Below are 20,619 nucleotides of genomic sequence, written 5' to 3'. Positions count from 1 at the left end.
TCTTGTTAAAAGCTTCTGGAGGCCCTGTACCCAGTCCCAAACTTACATTCTTTTTGATGTCCTCCATATTTACTGGAAGAATAAGACTGCATAGCTGAATGAGACCAAACATGGAACACTTTAAAACCTGGTAAGTCCACAAAACATTACAAGCAGAGATGAAGAACGATTTTTTTCTTCTTGATTATTTTTTTTAAGGTAAGCATCCTTTCTCCTCTAATTGTCAAAAATAGGAAACACAGAAAAGATGAGCTTGATCTGGGGCATGATCCCAATTTATGTTGGGGGGAAACAAGCAAACAACTAACTGAAAAAGAAAATAAGGTTGGGGGAATAACTATCCAGTTGTTTCTCACAAAAGTACAGAAAATTTACTGTCTCTTTAGAATAAAACAGAACTTTGGTTTAGACAGATTTCCCCAATGGTATGAGAATACCTTCTGGTAAGTTAATAATTTTATCCTTACATCACTTTATGCTGTCTTCCTAGTCCCATGTATCTTCAAGTTAGTCAGCTCAGATAACTGGTAAACAGTTGTCCAAGCTGTCTTTGTGACATTCAAAGAACACATTGATACATGCTGGAAAAGAAACATGCCCATCCCCTGGGTAGTATTACTTCTGGCCACTGAAGTAAAGCCTGCACAACAAATCCTGCTTGGAGAGGCATACAGCAGTGCAATCCAGGATTGTTCTTTTTTTTTTAATGGACATTGTAGAACTTCCAGGCTTTGCTTCAGCTTCCTTGGTGATAGACAGCTTCATAACAACTGCAATGTTGGTCACTCCTACTTGTTTTACCAGCAGGAGGTAATAAAGAGTACACAGTAATTGCACTGCTGCAATTTTACTAATCAAATTCTATACTTCACTACAAAATCATCAAGGGAGTGCTTGATGTACAACAGTGCATAGTATTAATGGGCAAACATCGAAGACTGAATGTCTTACAGCAAAGCAGCTTACCTGAAAAATGCTTCAAATTTGCAATCTTCTAAAAGATCCCTGTGCTATTTTGAAAGAGATGGTTTCCCTGGCAAGTGTTGAGCTAAACTCAAGCAAAGGCACCAGATACAGGAATTTTGCCTGTTTTCTTGTGCTTGTTTACTAGTCAGTGAGTTTGTTCTTATATCCAGTTAAAAATTGTAATACTGGTTTCAGAAATGTCCCTACTGCTGTGTTATAAAGAATTCAAGAACTACTGCTGAATCCTAAGAATTAAGGATGAACAAAGCACTACAATATATATACAGTTATTTTTAGAATTAATGTAAGCCTACTTAACCCTATGAAAAATAGGTTTATATTACAATTAAATGCAAGGTAATAAATGGCTTTCTCATTTCTGACTTAATTTCCATGTACTGCATAGGCCATGCTTCTCTTTCAGAGGAAGATTTGCCCCTAGGGGTTCAGAGGCAGACATAATCAGTGTATTTCAGGACAACAACACTTCTGTCTCAGTTCTAAATACTTTGAAATTCAAGTAAACTCTAAAATTTGAAGAGCTTGTCTCCAAATTGTATTATATGCTTTAATGGTGTTTTGTAGCAAAGTCTTTTTTCTGTCTCACTGTTCTAAAGCAAAAGACGCTAACCAAATAATTTTTTTATAAGGAACTCTAATATGTTGTAGGATCTTGGCCTCTTGAAAGATCTGCTGATCTATCTTAGCAGCAGCTTTCTCCTAACTTATACTCTCAAATAACTTCAAATCACAAGCAACAAACCTGTTTCTACAGAACACAGCCACATCACACTCACTATAAAAGTTGTACAAGTACACCTCTGTGGAATACAGACAACAAAGAACATGCTTATGTACTGTCAGATATAGACATAGGTGTTATAAACTCAAGAGTCATCTGCAACTATGGGGAGACTGCAGCCTGGCCTTTCAAAGCAAGTTGACATGTCAAGAACCAATGTAAATAGGAGTTGAGAGAGAACACTATTTTCTATGTTATTTTTTCCTAGTAAGGCAACTAAAAGCAAGAACTCTTGCTTTTTGTGACATTATTTACTTTTTAGTCTCTACTGTTACCAATTGTTAAAATCGTTTGATAATACATTCATCATATAATCAGGGAATGGCTTCAGTTGAATGGGACCTTAAAGATCATCTAGTACCAATCTCCCCTGCCATGGACAGGGCTGCCATCTAGCAGATCAGGCTGCCCAGGGCCCTATCCAACCTGGCCTTGAACATCTCCAGGGATGGGGCACCCAAACTTCACTGGGCAGTCTGCAACAGTGCCTAACTCCCCCCTGCATAAAGATTTTTTCCCCTAGCATCTAACCAAAATCACACCTCTTTAAATTAAAAGCCATTTTCCCTTGTGCTACCCCTATCAGACTGCGTGAAATTCAGTTTCCCTCCTGGTTATAAGTTCCCTTCAAGTACCTACTCAAATACTTTCTAACATCTAAACATATAAATGATTCCTTACATGTACTTCAGGAAAGGATGAAACAAAAAAATCTTAAGGTTTTTTTTTCAATTTGAAGATATGCCTGAAGAACAGATTTTTTAAATCAGACTTTAAACATCAGAATTAAAAGATTTATTCATGCTTAACGGAGCATCCCATACTGCTGCAGGTTTAATTAGATGAAATTTGAGTGATTTCTGTTTACCATAATAATACTTTACATTTATACAACAATTGTCATGCAAAAGTATTTCAAAGTGGTTTGCATATTGTGTGTATATAAGGAATAAATTAACCAACCAGTAAATTAGACACCTCAGGATTGAAATTCTACAACAACTCTGAGGCAATAATCCTTTTTTTTTTTTTAAGTGAAATTTCATTGATTCCTAGGAAGCAGAGCATACAATTGAATTATACTGCTTTATAGAGAAGACAACCGCCCTCTAGCTGGGGCACCTGACTCCAACCAAGAAGTCATTCTCTACTACGTAGTTCTGCTACAGACTTCCATTCATTTTCAGGCAATTCATTTTATCTGATTTGGGCCTTAAATAAAGTGAAGATAAATGGCACCAGCTCAGCTTTTGTGGTTGTTTGTGTACATCATTGTTAATTGCTTTAAGTCCAAGCTAGTCAGAGTTAATTACAGTCACCTTCCAGCAATGTAGAAGTGCTTTTCCACTGATGGCAAGCTAACTAGTGTGGTAGTATGTTCACCATGTGCTAACGAGGTGATTACTGGATTAATTTACTTCAATTTTTGACAATTTCAATTTTGCTGTATGAACTTCAAATGGGGACTGTTTTCTTCAGATCCTTGTGGCAATTTCAAGAATTTTTAAGGTGCTCTTTAACAGAATAAGGCCCTTTCTTCGTGTGTAACAATATACTTGGTTTGAGTGTATGTATAAGCTGAGAGACTATCAACATCTGGAGTAGATGCAAGAGGGACTTCTTGTTTTGGTGTTTAGGTTCACTGTGCATTTTTTTTATCATCATTGTTTGGAAGTGTGAACAGAACCAGTGCAACAAGTTGGTCAGGCTGGGGAATCCTCCAAGAACATGGGATTTTCTCCATCAAGGATGATAGGAATAAAAAATTTCCTCAAAACTATCATAACTAGGGGATAATTATTTCACATGTGCTCTGACACCTGTATTTCTCCTGGCCTCCCCTCATATGGGATGACTGAATTTGAAATCAAACACATTTTTTGCAACTTTCTGGAAGAGCTGAATTGAGATAAGGCAGTGCTTCCAGTCAATTTGCTGTATTTTACAATAGATGTGCTACATTGTGTTTGACTATTCATTAGTTATTTCTGTCACCCACAACAAATAGTACAAAGGACTAATTAGAACTAATTTCTGGTACACTATACTTTGCTCTCTTTGAAATAGGACAGTACCATAATTAAATTAAAAGCACTTCTAAGGGCAAAGTGGACAGAACAGAGGATAGAATTAGAATTATGGTAACTTCAGTACAGCTGCTCAGAATCATTGTTTAACTTGTTACTTGCATCATTCCAAGCTCCTAGCCATACATTCTATCCTTCTGAAAGGAAGATAAGTAACAAGCATGTCTATTCTTTATATTTATGGTTCTTACTGGTACAATATAACAGTACTCAGCTGGGTAATACTTTTCAAATACAACTGCAGCTTTGGTTGTTACTTAAATAAGTGAATATAAGCTTTTTGGACATCAGTAGTAGTGCTTCATATTCAGTCTGATCAGACTGTTAGCTTGACTTATTAACTGCAGAGATTGCTTCAAAGTAGTGAGCTTGCACAATACACATTCCTTGCTTCTGTTATCTAGATACAAGATAACTTCAAAACATAATCATTTATTTGGCAGCAGCAGAATTATCCTCATTTAATTACCTACATACAAAAAAAAATCAATAAAAATTTCTAGTTGCTCTGTAACATTAAAACGACCTACACACAGAATAAATTAATTCAGGCAGGACTTATTACTGAAACAAGACTAGTAACCAGCTGTAACACAGCTTTCTGTGCAATACCATAGGTGGAAAGAGCCCCCTAATGGCTTCAAGTTTTTGAGAAAAGATGAAATTTCACAGCAAGTTCAAGCTGGAAAGCAAAGCAAAATGAGTTTCAAAAATGCTAAATTAGTTTTCTTGAGAAACAGTGATACAAATGAGTCAGTTTGAAGTGTTGCAAAAGGCCTGGATTAACAACATTATAGACACAAAAATAAATGCACAATCTGTAGTATATAAACTCTTAATCTTCTTGGTTTGGGGGTTTTTCAGTTATTTTTGCTTGAAACTGACAATTGACAGAAGGAGATAATTACATTGCAAATCTTCAGTATGGAAATCAATAATGCATTTCATGGGCACAAGCTTAGCAAATTTAAAGTCCAAACAATTTGATATTTTGTTGAAAAAAAAGTAATACTCCTTCTGCAAAAATAAATACCTCTTCTTAGGAATTTCGTAATTTCCTAATAAACTGTAACCTGAATGCAAAAAGATACTTATCTGGAGAAATCTGTGTCACTGCCCTACGCTAATTCTGTGATTTCAATTACAAAATTATGTCATATCTTAAAGTATAGTTAAAAAGCATAAATGTAGTAAACAAGACTTTTTAGAGAGAAAAGCATGGACAGTATGGACTGCAGAAAAGCTTTTGAATGTATGTAAAGGATTATTTCTGCAACTTAATCTGCATATGAAGCGTTCACAGACAAGTCTTAAATTTCGCAAGGAGCCAAACTGAAGTAGGCATCCAGTTGTCTTAGCTCCTTACAAAATTCTGCCTATACTTGATAGATCTAATTCTTCTGATATAGGTGTCTCCATTTCTCATTAAAATTTTCAGTCAGTTAATTGAAACTGAATGGGTGTTTATCACCATTATTCATGGTGATATTTCGACACTCCCATTCAACATATGCAGTTATCTCTTCTTGACAGATATTTCCACAACACTATTTATTGAAAAATTATGTCAATACAACAGCTCAGATTTCTTATTTTAAGTAAGTTTTGTTCATCAGTATAGTTTTTATTTCTGCTAATATTTTTATCATAGATGTGGAAGCTGTCTCTTAAGCCTTACATACTTTGTTCATGTGGTCATCCAGGCACCCCTCTCCTTCAAGTTATTGTTAGCTTTAAAAATTTATATACCCATTGCTCCCAGAATTTTTAAAGTCTTTTATCAGTTACAAATAAACATTTTGTTAACTAAAAATTTCTCTTCGTACCTGAGATTGTGACATCAAGATTTGAATATGGTGCTCTCTAGAAATTTATAGAAACACTTGGGTCAAGCAAGCTATTTTCCTCTATTTTTGGTATATTTGCCATCAGATAAGACAGATTGCAATTAGATTCTAGACTAGAAGTAATAAACTAGTTTCTTATTTGGACAATCCAATGGAAAGTTGTACTTGGATATGTGACAACCTCTTAGGTTAAGTAGACTGATGACTTTACTTCACTCAGAAGGAGCAATTACTGCAGCTGGTGTACCAAAAATTTCTGTTTAGATCAAGGAACAGAGGGTGCAGACTGAATAGGAAGGTTATACAGACTAACACCAGCAAAAAGGAATGTATTATTAATGAAGTCACTGTGCTGGATTCTTAGATGTACGCTCCCATAGGCTGTACACCTTAAGTCAACCAGCTTTCTGACTTGTACAAGCAAAAACTGGTTAATTTTTGTTTTAACACATCACATTCCACAGAAACAGCAAAACCATTTACATCACAGCTGAAGGAAATGATGTACAGAAAGTTTATGTAGAGCATAGGCAGTTGAGAGAGAGTGGTGTCACTGTCACATCAAAACAAGTAATCAGCTCATGGGATGTCTGCTTCAAACATACAGCACTGCATCACTGAACATCCTACAATACATATTTCAGGTCATAAGCCTTGATCTCTGCTTTGCAGGCAGAATGTTAGCAATAACTACAGTATCTATAAAAAGATGGCAGTCTAACGCTGTATTATTTAAGGCAGATCATGTTTGTGCAGCAGAGGTAAGCTTGCAGTCAAACGACATACTGCTTCAAACTACTGACAAGCACTGAGAAATCCTTTAGCTGAATGTTCTCTCTGCCTATCTTAAAATGAACAGTAAGGAATTAATAATGAGAGAGCTCATGTCCTGTCACAACTTCAGGCTGCTTAGCATGTATGGGACAGGTTAGATTAAAACATCACACAAGTAGTTAGAAATTGTCTTTTCTGGCTGCTTTGTTCCGATTTACCTGAAGGGTTAAGTATAATAATGCAATGCACAAACCGTGTCTTGTTCTTAATCTGCTTTAGGCGTATATAATATTAGATACATTTCATCCATGAATGAAAAAAATCTAAGTGCAATAAATGCATTCTATACATAAAATCCAAAGCTTGTATTTAACATGCAAAATACAGAAAGAATAAATTCTTTTTTTAGCTGCTCAGAAAAATCAAAGGATAATTTCCTTACCTGGAAGACGAAACTCTCTATATCATCAGTACTTCACATCAGCGAACTAAGGGGACCGGATAATTTTTGTCTTCTGTAATAAGCTGCTTCTTCAGAGATGCAGAGCATTAAGAGATGCAATTATAAGTAAGATTAACTATTCCAAGGTCCAGTCCATTGTCAGTTGTACTGGTTAAGAGCTGGTATCCTCTTGCAAATGCTAAAAGGTAGCTCAGCAAGTTGTCCACTTCATGAGCAAGATAACAGTGTTCTCAGGCACCAGCAGTCACATACTGATGTGACAGTATGTACAGTCTCCCTTGCTTTTGCTCTCTCTCACCCTGACGTTCTCTCAGCTCCGAGTCTGAGCTCCTTCTGCTGCATAATCAATCTAGCCTGTCTGAATCTAATAGGCCTCTATTTAACCAGCCAATCAATAGCACAGATTCCACTGCTGCTCCCCAGGGTCTTTTCCAGGAGTGGTGCAAACAGTAGGCGTTCGGCCAGCACTTCAACAAAGTATTTATCATTATTTTATTTCTCTTCAAGAAAAATTATTTAGGAGAGCTCAGGTTTAAAGTTATTTCTCTTCCCCCCCATGAGTGTTACATAAACACATACACTGTGCTGCATTTTTAACTGTCCTATGGGGTTTAGAATATATGCATATAAATAAAACAGAGAGCTTACCCTGAACTAGAAATTAACTAATGAACTTGGAGAGCAAGCCTCAGCATTCAGGTTCTGAAAACTCAAGTAGCAAGTTCTGTAACTTAACTTGCTAAAACAAGTGTGAAAATTGAGCATAAACAAGAAACAGGAGAATTGTGGTTCACAGACTGCATTAATAACCCCAGTTTCCTGAATCACCTTTTTTCCTACAGTTTGTATTACCTGACATGATTTTTTTTTTTTTTAGAACTTATTTGTATGGAAACAACATATATTAAGATATGTAAAGACCCAGAGACACAGTATTTACTCAGCACTGTATTTGCACCATACAGATTCTCCTGCTAAAAGAGCAATCAGAACTAACTTAAACATGAAGTTAAAGCAAATAGCTATTGTGCTTCACCAATATACTGTTTTGGACTGCATTGTGTTCCCCAGATATGCAAACAATAAAGACTATCGTAGAGCCACTAAAACAAAACTTCATGATATAAATTGTGAGGAGTATTGTTATTGAAACAGCCCCTCTTTTGGTGGAGGTGTTTGATTCATTGGTTATTTTGTTGTGGTTGTTTAGGTGAATAAAACAAAAACACATATTTTCAACCTCCTCATCCTGCTCATTTAGACTGCAGTTGTTAATTATGAACTACGTCTCTTAAGGAAATACCTAGCATACTCCTGACTCCAGAGGGTAGGTGTCTGAGACTGGTAAGGGGTGTCTCAAATGAACGTGAGGCAATCAGCATCACTGTGGGCAATTTTACATATGAAAGCATTTCTTTGGAACGGTTTGCCTTCGAAAGGGAGTGCTCAGGAGTGTTTACTGGCTGAAGGCTTGGCCTGTGAACAAATTACTCCAACATGATACAGGAGACTGGTAGATGATACCATTGTATCCTGTGAAGTCTCCCTGCTTCCTCTTATGTAGCCGAACGCAGGCAACCCTCTGTATTTTGTCCTCGTGCACAGAGACCAAAGTCTGGTCCGGGCCAAATACTGCGTACAGACACCAATACGATGTACAGCAAAATGGCATTTATTGGTAAAAGTTACAGAACTATATAGTATTTCTTATCTTTTACTAGACCGTTCCAGAAGCTCACGCGGGCTCCTGGCCAATCATATTGAATATCCTGCTGTCCACTCACTTCTGAAAAGCCATATACGGGGTAGTTATACACCTTGTTATGAAAACAAAGAAGTACAGCCTCTCCTATAGGCCAACCAATAGCAAGCAAAATGGGGAAGGGCCTTCCGCGTTACAACCTGAGTGCTTTGTTATTCGCCTAATACAACACTCTTACCTGCTGACTTAAATTTGCAAGGCCTGGAAGACGGGAACAAAAGCAGTTCCTGCTGAGATCCCAAAGCCAGAAGCTGTCACTCCAAGAAGAGCTGTCTTGACCACTCTGAACTATAAATAAGAGTTCCTACTGTTGTTGAGTCGTCAGCAGCTGAACAACACAACCTCCAATGACCCATCACTACTGAAGATCAGCGCCTGATACCAAGACATCACTGGATCCAGGAGTGGTGAATGGCTTTGCTGTGTTTATATATCTATTTATCTTCCCCATTTTCTACCTTTTTTATCTTTTTATTTTTTTTTCCACTCTTCATAAGCCATTGCCTAAAGTTGTCTCACCTGTAACACTTATTAATCGTAATCAGCCAATTAGCCAAGTTTACCTCCAAGTACTTGCTGTTAGTTGTTAAGAAAGCTCTCAAATTAATGTGCATTACTCCTCTGACTCCTGGATGACTCGATTTCACTAGTGACCCCTGCTGACTAGGGGAGGCATGACCCAGGAGAGAGAAAAAAGGTCACCTCCCTCTAAACCCATTGAGTGGGACAAGACAGTAGGTTTCCTCAATCTTCTGTCCTTCCACATCAAAGCATATTCATGTTATTAAATTGCTGTTCTATCACTTGAAAAAAAATCAGCTGCCTGCAAGTGTAACTAAAAAAAGAACATGAGTACAACGTATTTGGTGTCTCTCTATAGAGTATAGTATCTCATTCTTGGTGGTGCCCTCATGTACGACTCTAGCAGGAATTTGTTAAGTTGCTGACAATAAAGTTAAGAAAAAAAATGAAAGCTTTGATTTTCTGTTTCTTCAGTACTTGGACTCTCTCAGTCTGAGGATCTGTCAGCACTTTCATTGCTTTAAGAACTTGTGCCTTGGATCCTGCCCTGAAAACTTGAACTTGCAGTCAAACCTCTTACTCCATGGCTAAAATTGCTTTGTTGACATGTTAGCATATATCTCTAGCCCAATCTGACCAGAAACACAAGTAGATTTATTGATAATGAAAGTGAAGGAGTTTTATTGCAGTCTGGATAGTAGGGATTTCAGGTTGTCTGAGGATTTCCTGTGTAACCTCTGGAGAGTGAGCAAAATAGGTATTTTCATGCCCTGTATTGTAAAATCCCCTGTTAAACACATTTAAAGAGCCCTGTCACAGTTGGTTTGTGGTCCCCATAACATATGTGGCAACATGGTCTTCCCAGATAAACACAACCTAACTGCTAGGGCTATGAAGTCATCTATTTCATAGTATTATTCTCTTGAAAGTTCTAACCCAAGTCTGAAAAGGAAAGACAGCAGGAAGAAAAAGAGACCCACTATTAAACTGGAGTTGCAACACAAAAATATATATGATGTTTATAAACAAATATGAGATACTTCTAAGCCTATTCAGAAATACAGAGCTATAAGGAAGACAATTCTGTTTAGTATCAGTGTATACACACGTAGGGAGAGGTGATGGCAGATAACCAGTTCTAAACTACACAAAAAAGGGTGATGGTCACAATCCAGTTAAATAAAGATTTGCTTACCCATCCTAAGAATCAGGGCTCACCAAATACCCTAAAAGGAGGAATCTCCAGGCAGAGATCCTTCCCTTGTGGCAGCCAGCCCTTAAATGAAGCTTAGGAAGGGGTGGAACCTGGTTCCACCTCTTCCAGTAGCACAGGTGAATTGCTTCCACACACACTGCCAGGGCTGGTGGTACCCCTTCACCAGGTGCTCAATCACTGGTTCAGGCCCAGACTTGCAATTCCCATACAATGGGAAAGAACATATAAGGTTACACAAAAGCTGAAAACAGTGGTGTGGGAATCAAATGTTGTTTCTGCATTAAAATATAAGTGAAGTAATTTATAGCTACAGAGATTAGGTAGATGGAGTAAGTTACAGGCACAAAGACTGCAGCTCCTGTCTCTCCAGCCATCTGAAATACCTCTGAGCCTTACAAGTTAGACAAGCTAATTTTTGGTGCTGGATAGACAAGACCTGAGTAATAGAGAATTTAAGGAGAAGTTAAATAATTAACAATATACATATATAAGCTAGAAACAATTTATGTATAGCCAGCATGAAAATAAATGTTATACTTTGTCATAGACATTGCAAGAAGATCTTGCATAAATTAAACAAGTCATGACATGCCTAAGGAATTGCCTGAAGAAGGTATTGGGAAAGGCCAATTACACAATTGTATGAGAGAAGATCCATCAGTAGAAGCATTTAAGGCCTATGTAATCTTATAATAAAAACAGCACTTAGGATGGATGGTGTTCTGCACTTGGCCAGGGTAATAAAGAACAAACTTCCTTCTGGATATCAATAAGATAGACTTGACAGCAAATGCTACAATGAAATAACTGTTTTTTTAGAATATAAACTAAAAAGAGGAACAAAGATGGTGTAATGCAATGGAAAGCACAACAAGACAACAGAGCAGCAAGGCCCCACAGTGAGCGAGGAGCCACTCAGACACAACAGCAGCAGGCACAGAAAGAAACTGCTTACCTTCAGAAGACCTATAAGGTCTATATGAGATGCCCTCACCTCCACTGCCAACCTTTAAATGAAGTCTGGGAAGGGGTGGATCCTAGCTCCACCCCTTCTGGTCACTCAGGCTCATTGCATGCACCTGAGCTCCCCTGGCTTGGCCCTGCCTTCCCAGCAGGTGCTCAATCACTACTTCAAGCTGTAACTCAGCATTTCCACTACAGAATCTTGTATCACTTCAAGAACCCTTCTTGCAGCATCAAATGATCCCTGGATGAATTTTACTGCAGCACACTGTGCATAGTCCATCCATGGAGAGGTTTCTCACTCCTTCACATAACATTGTGCCGTTTATGTATCAAATAGAATTGCATACCATTCCTTGACAAGCTAGGCATTGTCTCTATCATAACACCCACTAACACACAGCATGGTCTGGCAGAGCATGCTACAGAAGGTTCCCTTCCAGCAGCTACCTGCGCTGACCTATGGGCTGCTAAGGCCCTAAGCACAAGCCCAGAAACATAGATGTGATCAATCCAAGTACCTAGCTCCTTGAATGCTGTATCTGCCACAAGACTGCTAGAACAAATAGAAGAAGTGCTGTAACAGGAGGCTGAGAGAAAGGAGTTCACTTTCCAAACACCCTTTTGAAATCTTCCCCCATAACAAAGTCCTTTGTTCTGCATCTAATGTAACATAGCTCATTTGAGGCCATAAACTAAGCAGTAGCTACACTTAAGATACCATAGCAATCAGAAAGATCAATATGATGGAAAGAGCATTACAAAAGAGGTGGAAAGACCAGCACAATAGAAAGGTGCTATAAAGGAAGCGAAGTAGATTGCTCACCTGTATCAGAAGATTCAGGCTTGGAGGGAAAAGCTCCAAGGAAGAATCCTTCCTCAGTGGCAGTCAGCCCTTAAATGAGGCCTAAGAGGGGTGGATTCAGGCTCCACCACCCCTTCAGGTCACACAGTGAATTGCCTTCACCTGTGCTCCCAGGGCTGACTGGGTCTTTCCTCCACGTGCTCAATCAGTGGTTCAGGCTGTGACCCAGCAGTTCCCATACAGATACAAATACAAAATCACACCTTGTGCAATGATTCAGAGTTTGATTTTTGCTTTCTAGTTAAAAGCAAGACTGTCAGAATGACCTGATTAAAGTCAGGATGAATGTTTAAATCTCAAGAGCTGGCCTTTTATGCAAACAGTCACTCAAATAACACTTACTGGAATTTTAATTGTGCTTTGGAAATTTAAATGCTAGCATGTAGTCAAAAAACAGACAAGCTTTAAATGCTCTGTGCTCTGTACTAGAGCACATTCATAATGAATATATAGAGAAAACACTTCCGTGGACACCATGTCTGCAGTGGAGCATGACAGTGCTTTAGGAATACATAGGTACAATGTATCACAGCGAGATGCTTTCAGACTGCACAAATTTATTTTTTTCTAGATCATATAAGCAGTATCCAGATAAAGAGATGCTTAGTATTTCATGTTAAATATTAGGACCAGTGTTCAAGCTTGAAATGCTGAGCTAAAGAAAGTCAAAATGGTTTAGAACACAAGGCTTTATGAAGATACTCTAGTACGAAAGCCTGGCCTGCTCTGTTCCGAGATGGAAGCAAAACTTTGGTTGCATATAATGTATGGGTACTGGTAGCAGTGAAATGTAAGTTCAGCCTGCCATTTAAACTACTGTGTCCACTGTACACAGAAAAAATAACCTTTATTCACTTTACTAAACACAGATCCTTATTTTGTCCATAAACTTAATCACAAAATTACTAATCACCAGCTTCATCTTCCCTATCCTCTTTAAAGCTGACACCATAAATAACAGAAAACTAATAAAATTTATAGTCATTAACATGCCTACAATATAGGAAACTATCTCCGGAATGAATAACTTTTTACATAGTATTGGAGAGGTTGTTGAAAAAAAAGAACACAATGGATAAAAGCTGCATTAATGAGCATGGAGAAGTACATAATATATATCATTAATTTAATACTTAAAGCCCAAACAGAGACTTCGCAGCTAAATAAGATATAACAGAAACTTCTGAGATAAAAATAGCGGTTTTAAAGGAAGAATTATTTCCCTCAAATGAATAGTATCAGTATTTTTTTTTGGGGGGGGGGGGGGGGGGAAGAGAGAGAGGAACAAGCAAACAAAAAAACATTTAAACCTTAAATTTAAAGAACAGTTTTAGACTATTTATGAAATACTAGATTAGATTTTTATTTTTATTCAGTTGAGGGAAAAATAAGGTGCAGTGACATCATAGAACATTCCTGCTTTTGAGTACGGTATTTAGAATTTACTAGAAGTGTTTCTCAACAAGCAACTGCTCCTCACCATTTCAAACTGAATTAAGAAAGAGAAAACATATGTACTTCTGCCCAATTCCAACAATTACCTAGTGTAGCAATCAGAAGGACCAAAGCAATAGAAAGAGCATTACAAAACAGGTAGAAAAACCAGGACAATAACAAGGTACTACAAGGGAAAGGAAGTAAATTGCTCACCCTATCAGATGATTCTGGGTTCACAAAGAAAGGCTTCACCAAGGAGGAATCTCCAGAAAAAAATCCTTCCTCAGGGCAGTCAGCCCTTAAATGAGGCCTAAGAGGGGTGGAGCCAGGCTTCTCGTCACATAGGTGAATTGCCTTCACCTGTGCTCCCAGGGCTGACTAGGTCTTTCCTCCAGGTGCTCAATCAGTGGTTCAGGCCATGACTCAGCAGTTCCCATACACCTAGGTATAGTTCTTCTGTAACTATGTAATCAAAGGAAAGCTAGAATATACATCTCTGTAAAACTAAATCTTGTAAACATCTAAGGATGGAAACAGCAGATGATACCTATTCATTGGTGTGCCGTTGATGGATTCTCTCATGATAAAAATGAAAATAAATGTAAGGGATTTACATTTTGTACATCTTTCTCTAGAAAGAATGAATTAAATGGTCTTCCTATGCTGAACCTAAACAGGGGTTTTATTTTCTGGACTATTGCTGAGCGGCATTTCAGTCATAAGGGTATTAATCAAATTTCAAATCCTTAACACATTCGTAAAATACTCAGGCTATATGCTTAAAACTGTGAACTGCATCCTCAGATGTGTAATATAAATATAGAAACCTAAAACACGATTTATATTTGAATTGATATATAGAAAATAAGTATTTTTCTATGGATACTATTTTTAAAAGATATTTAATTATTATTATAGTTGAAGGCAAATACTGAATGTAGATTTCATTAACTTCATTCTTCCTTAAAAAGCTCCTTGGCTTGGGAAAGAATACAAGATACTTACTATGAGCAACAAATGAAATAACAATATATCGTTTCTTGTGTTCTATACAGTATTTCTAATTATTTCACATAGAATATATAAAAACATTGCAAGTTTGGTTAGCAGCTTTTTTTCTGTTTCAAGATCTAGAGGGTCATGTTTGATTTTTGTTTGTTTGTTTTCTTTTCTGTAAACATTCTGGAGAATACAAGAAGCTAACTTTCTATTTACTAAAGACTGTGAGTTCAGCCACCAAAGTTATGTATACAAGCCTGCTATCATAGAATATGTGTCCATAAAATACAATATACCTTATTTTCTGTCTGAATAATGCTTAGGTGTGCTTCAGGATGAATATGCTATAAAAAGTAAAACCAAAATATTTGAAATTATTTATTATTATCACTGTTAAAGTTTACTGCACTATGATATGGCATTCTCAGTCACATAATCTCACTAGAAAATTAAGCGATACTGTATTGGTGAGGGCAGACAAGGTAAGAAAACAAATTATGTATTATTATATTTACATTTCTTGTACATTTCTACATGTATTTACACTGCATTTCTAGGACTACGTTTACCTTCTGCTTCATGTAAAGATTAGAATCATCCATTCCAAATTTAGAAAACCTGTTTATCCTGGAATTTACCAGATGGCCTTAAAGCGTGTATTTTCCTATAGAATATTTAACAGAGTAGGAATTCAGCTTTGTCACAGGCTTCAGAACTTTCAAAGGGCTACATTGCTGTGAGCAAATGAAGTAGTGTGTGTTATCTTCAGGGCCTGAAGTGGAAAAGTTGACATCCATATAGCTGGATCTTTTTGTTCCCCAAAACACCATGTCTTTGTCCGTGATAATTTCAAAATTGTGCCTAAACCTTTTTTGGAAAAATTGACCTAGGTCAAAACATACATTTAGACACATAGAAATGCAAGGAAATTATTGGATCAATTCATGCAAATTTCCTCTGAGTTTCAATACAATACAGCTATACTTCTCAGAGGGCTTTTTTTTTTTTCCTTCAGTAAACATAATAAATGGGATCTTTTTTAATGAAAAAAAAAATATTACTCTAAAGACTCTAGCTTCACAAAAATATATATATATTTGTACAGAAAGACAATTGTTATTGAAAGAAGTTTCTGTTCTGCAAAATCTGCAAGTGAGTTCAGTAACACAAATACATTTACACACAGTTGAGACAGCTGTATGCATAGTTGTAAATAGCATTATGACTCAAAACCCCTGACTGGAAATCCCTGTTTTGTAGCTGTTTCATTTTTGTTTTGTTTTTAAGTTCAGAAACTTGCTACCAGCAAAAAGAATGTACTTTTTCCCCAGCACTAATCTTTGCCCCATATCCTATCACAACGTGTCTGTACTCTACAGCCTCTTAAGTCTCCACATCTCAAGGGCTCCGCTTTCGTTTCAAGCTTACATTTCTCTATCCTACTTCATTAATGGTATGGTCATAAGTGTCTGATTCTAAACAATTTAACTATTTGTTGCTGCTATTTTTACAAAATTAAGATTGCATTATATAAAGATAAGCCAAAGAAATTAGCTGTAACCACCTGGTCAAAGGAACTATTATTGCTAAACAAGTTGAAACAAATCCCAGGTTCAGGTAAAGCAGGCCTGACAAACCTCACTTTCTGAAAACTGCAAAATAAAATGAATGAGTTGTGCTGTCCTTGTGTTACATTGCAGCTGTTTTTAAAGTTACTGTCATTGTTTCTTCTGTAGTATGTACAATACGTAAATTTCAGAAGAAAATACATATAGAGGCAAGTATTGCTCTAATTTTCCTTTTTTTTTTTTTTATTATGACTAATGGTGAAGTATTAACATTTAGAAACCTACACATTGCATGATATCATGTTAAATTACAAGAGAAAATATTAAATTATAAATACATTTGTAACTGAAAATAGAGTTACCGTAAAATGAGGAGAAAAATGTAATTAATTTTATAGCACAAATAGTATCTCTAACCAAACTTCTATAAAATATATACTGCAATTTGTATTTGAATTAAGGCCACAGAATTTGACCTATGTACCCATAGCAGAAATGCTAAGTCAGAGCTTGAAGCAGTGATTGAGCATCTGGTGGGAAGGCAGGGCCAGTCTAGGGGAGCTCAGGTGCATGCAATGTGCCTGAGTGACCAGAAGGGGTGGAGCTAGGATCCACGCGTTCCCAGACTTCATTTAAAGGTTGGCAGTGGAGGGAAGGGTTTCTTGCTGGAGATTCCTGTGTACTTGAGGCCTGCTGAAGGTGAGCAGATTCTTTCCTTCATTTATGTGTCTATGGCTGTTGCATTTGCTGTAGTGTAGGCCTTTGCTACTTTGCTGTTGTTGTTTTGCTTTCTGTTATGTTAGTGTTACTATACCCAAGTTATGGTCCCTTTAATTTTGCCAATAGGAAAAAAGCAGTTAGAAAAAGATATACAACGCATTTGATTTCCTGGCTATATGGTTAGTGCTGGCACAGGAGTTTTGTTGTTGCTATAGGTCTTTCTATGAAGATTATAACCTGTTAGAAAAGGATAGAATCTATCTGTCTAGAATAGGTGGGGAGACCTTTAGCAACAGGCTGGCTGAACTAGTGAGTTGGACTTTAAAGAGAAGGATGTTGGTGGTGTGGTCTAAAAAGGCAGTAGTCATGCTATTGCAACCAACTAGGAAATAAATCAGGCCAACTAGAACACTAACAAATGTTCCTTAGCAGCCTGTTATGATAAGAACTAGGAGGCCAGCTACATCAAGAGTATACATAACCATAACAGATCTCCATGCGTTCTTCTAGGGAAAGCTACGTTTTCTGCTCCCTTTTCTTTTCTGAAGTGTCTCTGTATGCAGACAACATGGGCAATAAATGGGAAGAATTAAGGATCTGTTTGTGGTTGTAGATGCATGATCTCATTGCAATGACAGAGACACAGTGGGAGATTTCACAAGACTAGAATGCTGTCATGAATGGTTATGTCCTTCTTAAGAAAGACAGGCCAGCAAAGTTGATCTTTATGTGAGAGAGCAACTGGAGTGCCTAGGGATGAGTGAGTGGTGAGTTTATGGGTAAGAATTAAGAGGCAAGATAACATGGGTGACGCTGTTTTGAGTGTTTACAACAGGCCATTGGATCAGGAAAAGGAAATTGTTGAAGCCTTCTACAAACAGCTAAAAGTAGTCTCATGATCACAGGCGCTGGTTCTCACAGGAGGGCTTCAACTATCCTGATATTTGCTGGAAAAGGAACAGTCAGGCACATACAGTCCAGGAGATTCTTGCAGTGCATTGAAGATAACTTTCTGACACAGGTGGTGGAGGAGCTAACAAAGAAGTATGCTGCTGGACCTTGTCCTTAGAAATAAAGAAGGGCTGACTGGGAATGTGAAGGCTGGGGCAGCCTGTGATGTAGTAACCATGACATAATGGAGTTCAGGATCTCCTGTGGAAGAAATGAGGTTGTAAGTAGGACTGCAGTCCTGCATTTCAGGAGAGCCAAGTTTTACCTCTTCAAGAACCTACTTGGAGGTATCCCATGGGCTAGAACATTGGAAGATAAGGGGATCCAAGAGATGGTTGACATTCAAACACTGCTTCCTCCAAGTTCAAGATCGGTGCATCACTGTGAGTAGGAAATCAGACAAAAGTGACAAGAGATCTGCCCAGGTGAACCAGGAAAACTGAAAGACACTGGGAAGCCAGAGTTACTGAATTCCTTCTTTACTTCAGTTTTTCTTGCTAATAATCATGGACTCTGGAGATAAGAGAGAGAATCTATGGAAATGAAGATTTCACCTTGGTTGAGGAGGATCTGGTCTGAGATCATCTAGGTAAACTCAACTCACACAAATCCATGGGCTGCAACGGATACACCCAGAAATGCTGAGGGAGCTGGCAGAAATGATTTCCAGGCTGTTCTCGTTCATCTCTTGAAGGTCATGGAGAAAGGGAAAGGTGCTTGAGGACTGGAGGAAAGCCATTGTCATTTCAGTGTTGGAAAAAAAAAAAGAGGACCTGTGAAACTAGAAGGTAGTCAGCCTCAAATCTGTCCCTGGGAATGTAAAAGAACATTTTATTCTAGATGTAATCTCCCAGTTGGAGGAAGAAAAGAAGGTTATCAGAAGTAGACAACATGGATTCACAGTGGGGCAATCATACTTGATTGATCTGGTAATAACATGCCATGACTGGCTGGGTAGATGAGCGAACAGCAGTGGATGTTGCTTACCTTGAATTCAGCAAGGCTTTTAACACTGTCTCCCATAACATCCTTATAATGAAGCTTAGAAAACTGTAGGAAAAATTAGTGGGCAGTGTGCGATAGAGAACTGGCTGACTTGCAGAGATTGGTGGGTTGTAATCAGCAGGGCAGTCTAGCTGCAGGCCTGTAGCTAGTTGGAGACCCGGGGTGAGTACTGGGTCTATTCTTGTTCAACATCTTCATCAATGACCTGGACAAAGGGATAGAATGTACTCTCAGCTACTTTGCTGATGATATGAAGCTGTGAGGAATGGTTGACATGCCAGAGGGTTGTGCTGCCTTCTAGTGAGACCTAGACAGGCTAGAGAGTGTGACAGAGAAACCTTTTGAGGTTTAACAAGGGAAATTGTAGAGTCTTACACATGGGTAGGAATAATCTCATGCATGGGTACAGGTTAGGGGCTGACCTGCTGGAGGGGAGCTCTGCAGAGAAGGACCCGAGTGTCCTGATGGACAATAGGTTGGCCGTGAGCTAGAGTTGTGCTTATATGGCCAAGAAAGGTCAATGGTATCCTGAAGTGTATTTAAAAAAAAAAAAAAAACACTGCTATCATATTGACTATCCTCCCCCTCTTTTCTGCCCTAGTGAGGCCACATCTGGAGTATTGTGTGAGTTCTCCACTGGAAGATGGGGTACTACTAGAGAGAGTCTAGTCGAGGGCCACAAAGATGATTAGCAGCCTAGAGCATCTCCTGTACAAATAAAGGCTGAGAGACCTGGCACTGCTCAGCCTGGAGAAGTCTGAGAAGAGATCTCATCAATGTTTCTAAATACCTAAAGTAAAGAGGGTGAAGTCAGGCTCTTTTCAGTGGCACCCAGTGATAGAACAAGTGGCAATGGGCAGAAACTGGAACATACAAAAATCCTTATGGACATACAGATCCTCCTAGAAGACATGTTAAAGCACATACGTGACAAGGAAGTGATCCGAGACAGCCAGCATGGCTTCACCAAGGGCAGATCTTGCCTGACCAATCTGGTGGCCTTCTACGATGAAGTGATGGCATCGGTGGATGGGAGGAGGGCAATGGATGTCATCTACCTGGACTTCTCCAAAGCCTTTTACAGGGTCTCTCATCACATCCTTCTCTCCAAATTGGAGAGGTATGGATTTGAAGGATGGACTGTTCAGTGAGTTTAGAACTGGTTGGCTGGTCGCAGCCAAAGGGTTGTGATCAATGGTTCTATGTCAGGGTGGAGGCCGGTCACGAGTGGTGTCCCCCAAGGCTCAGTCCTGGGACCGGTGCTCTTCAATGTCTTCATCAATGACATAGATAATGGAATCAAGTGTACCCTCAGCAAGTTTGCAGATGACACCAAGCTGAGCGGTACAGTTGATACATTGCAAGGAAGGGAAGCCATCCAGAGGGACCTGGACAGGCTGGACAAGTGGGCCCACGAGAACCTAATGAGGTTCAACAAGGCCAAATGCAAGGTGCTGCACTTGGGCCGGGGCAATCCCAGGTATTTATACAACCTGGGCAAAGAACTCCTCGAGAGTAGCCCTGCAGAGATGGACTTGGGGGTCCTGGTGGATGAGAAGCTGGACATGAGCCAGCAGTGTGCGCTGGTGGCCCTCAGGGCCAACTGTGTTCTGGGCTGCATTAAAAGAGGAGTGGTCAGCAGGGAGAGGGAGGTGGTGGTCCCCCTCTACTC

At 38.6% G+C, this 20,619-nt stretch overlaps 1 protein-coding gene across 8 annotated transcripts in view; it reads right to left on the bottom strand.

The window, feature by feature from the left end:
* Positions 1-20,619, bottom strand: part of CDH18 (cadherin 18) — a 537,316-nt gene that overhangs the window by 499,531 nt on the left and 17,166 nt on the right. The window lies entirely within an intron of this gene.

This window comes from Numida meleagris, chromosome 2 (genome assembly GCF_002078875.1).
Source record: "Numida meleagris isolate 19003 breed g44 Domestic line chromosome 2, NumMel1.0, whole genome shotgun sequence".
Classification (NCBI taxonomy): Eukaryota; Metazoa; Chordata; class Aves; order Galliformes; family Numididae; genus Numida; species Numida meleagris.
Note: the sequence above shows the minus strand (reverse complement) of the source record. Positions and strands in the feature narration are given on the sequence as shown.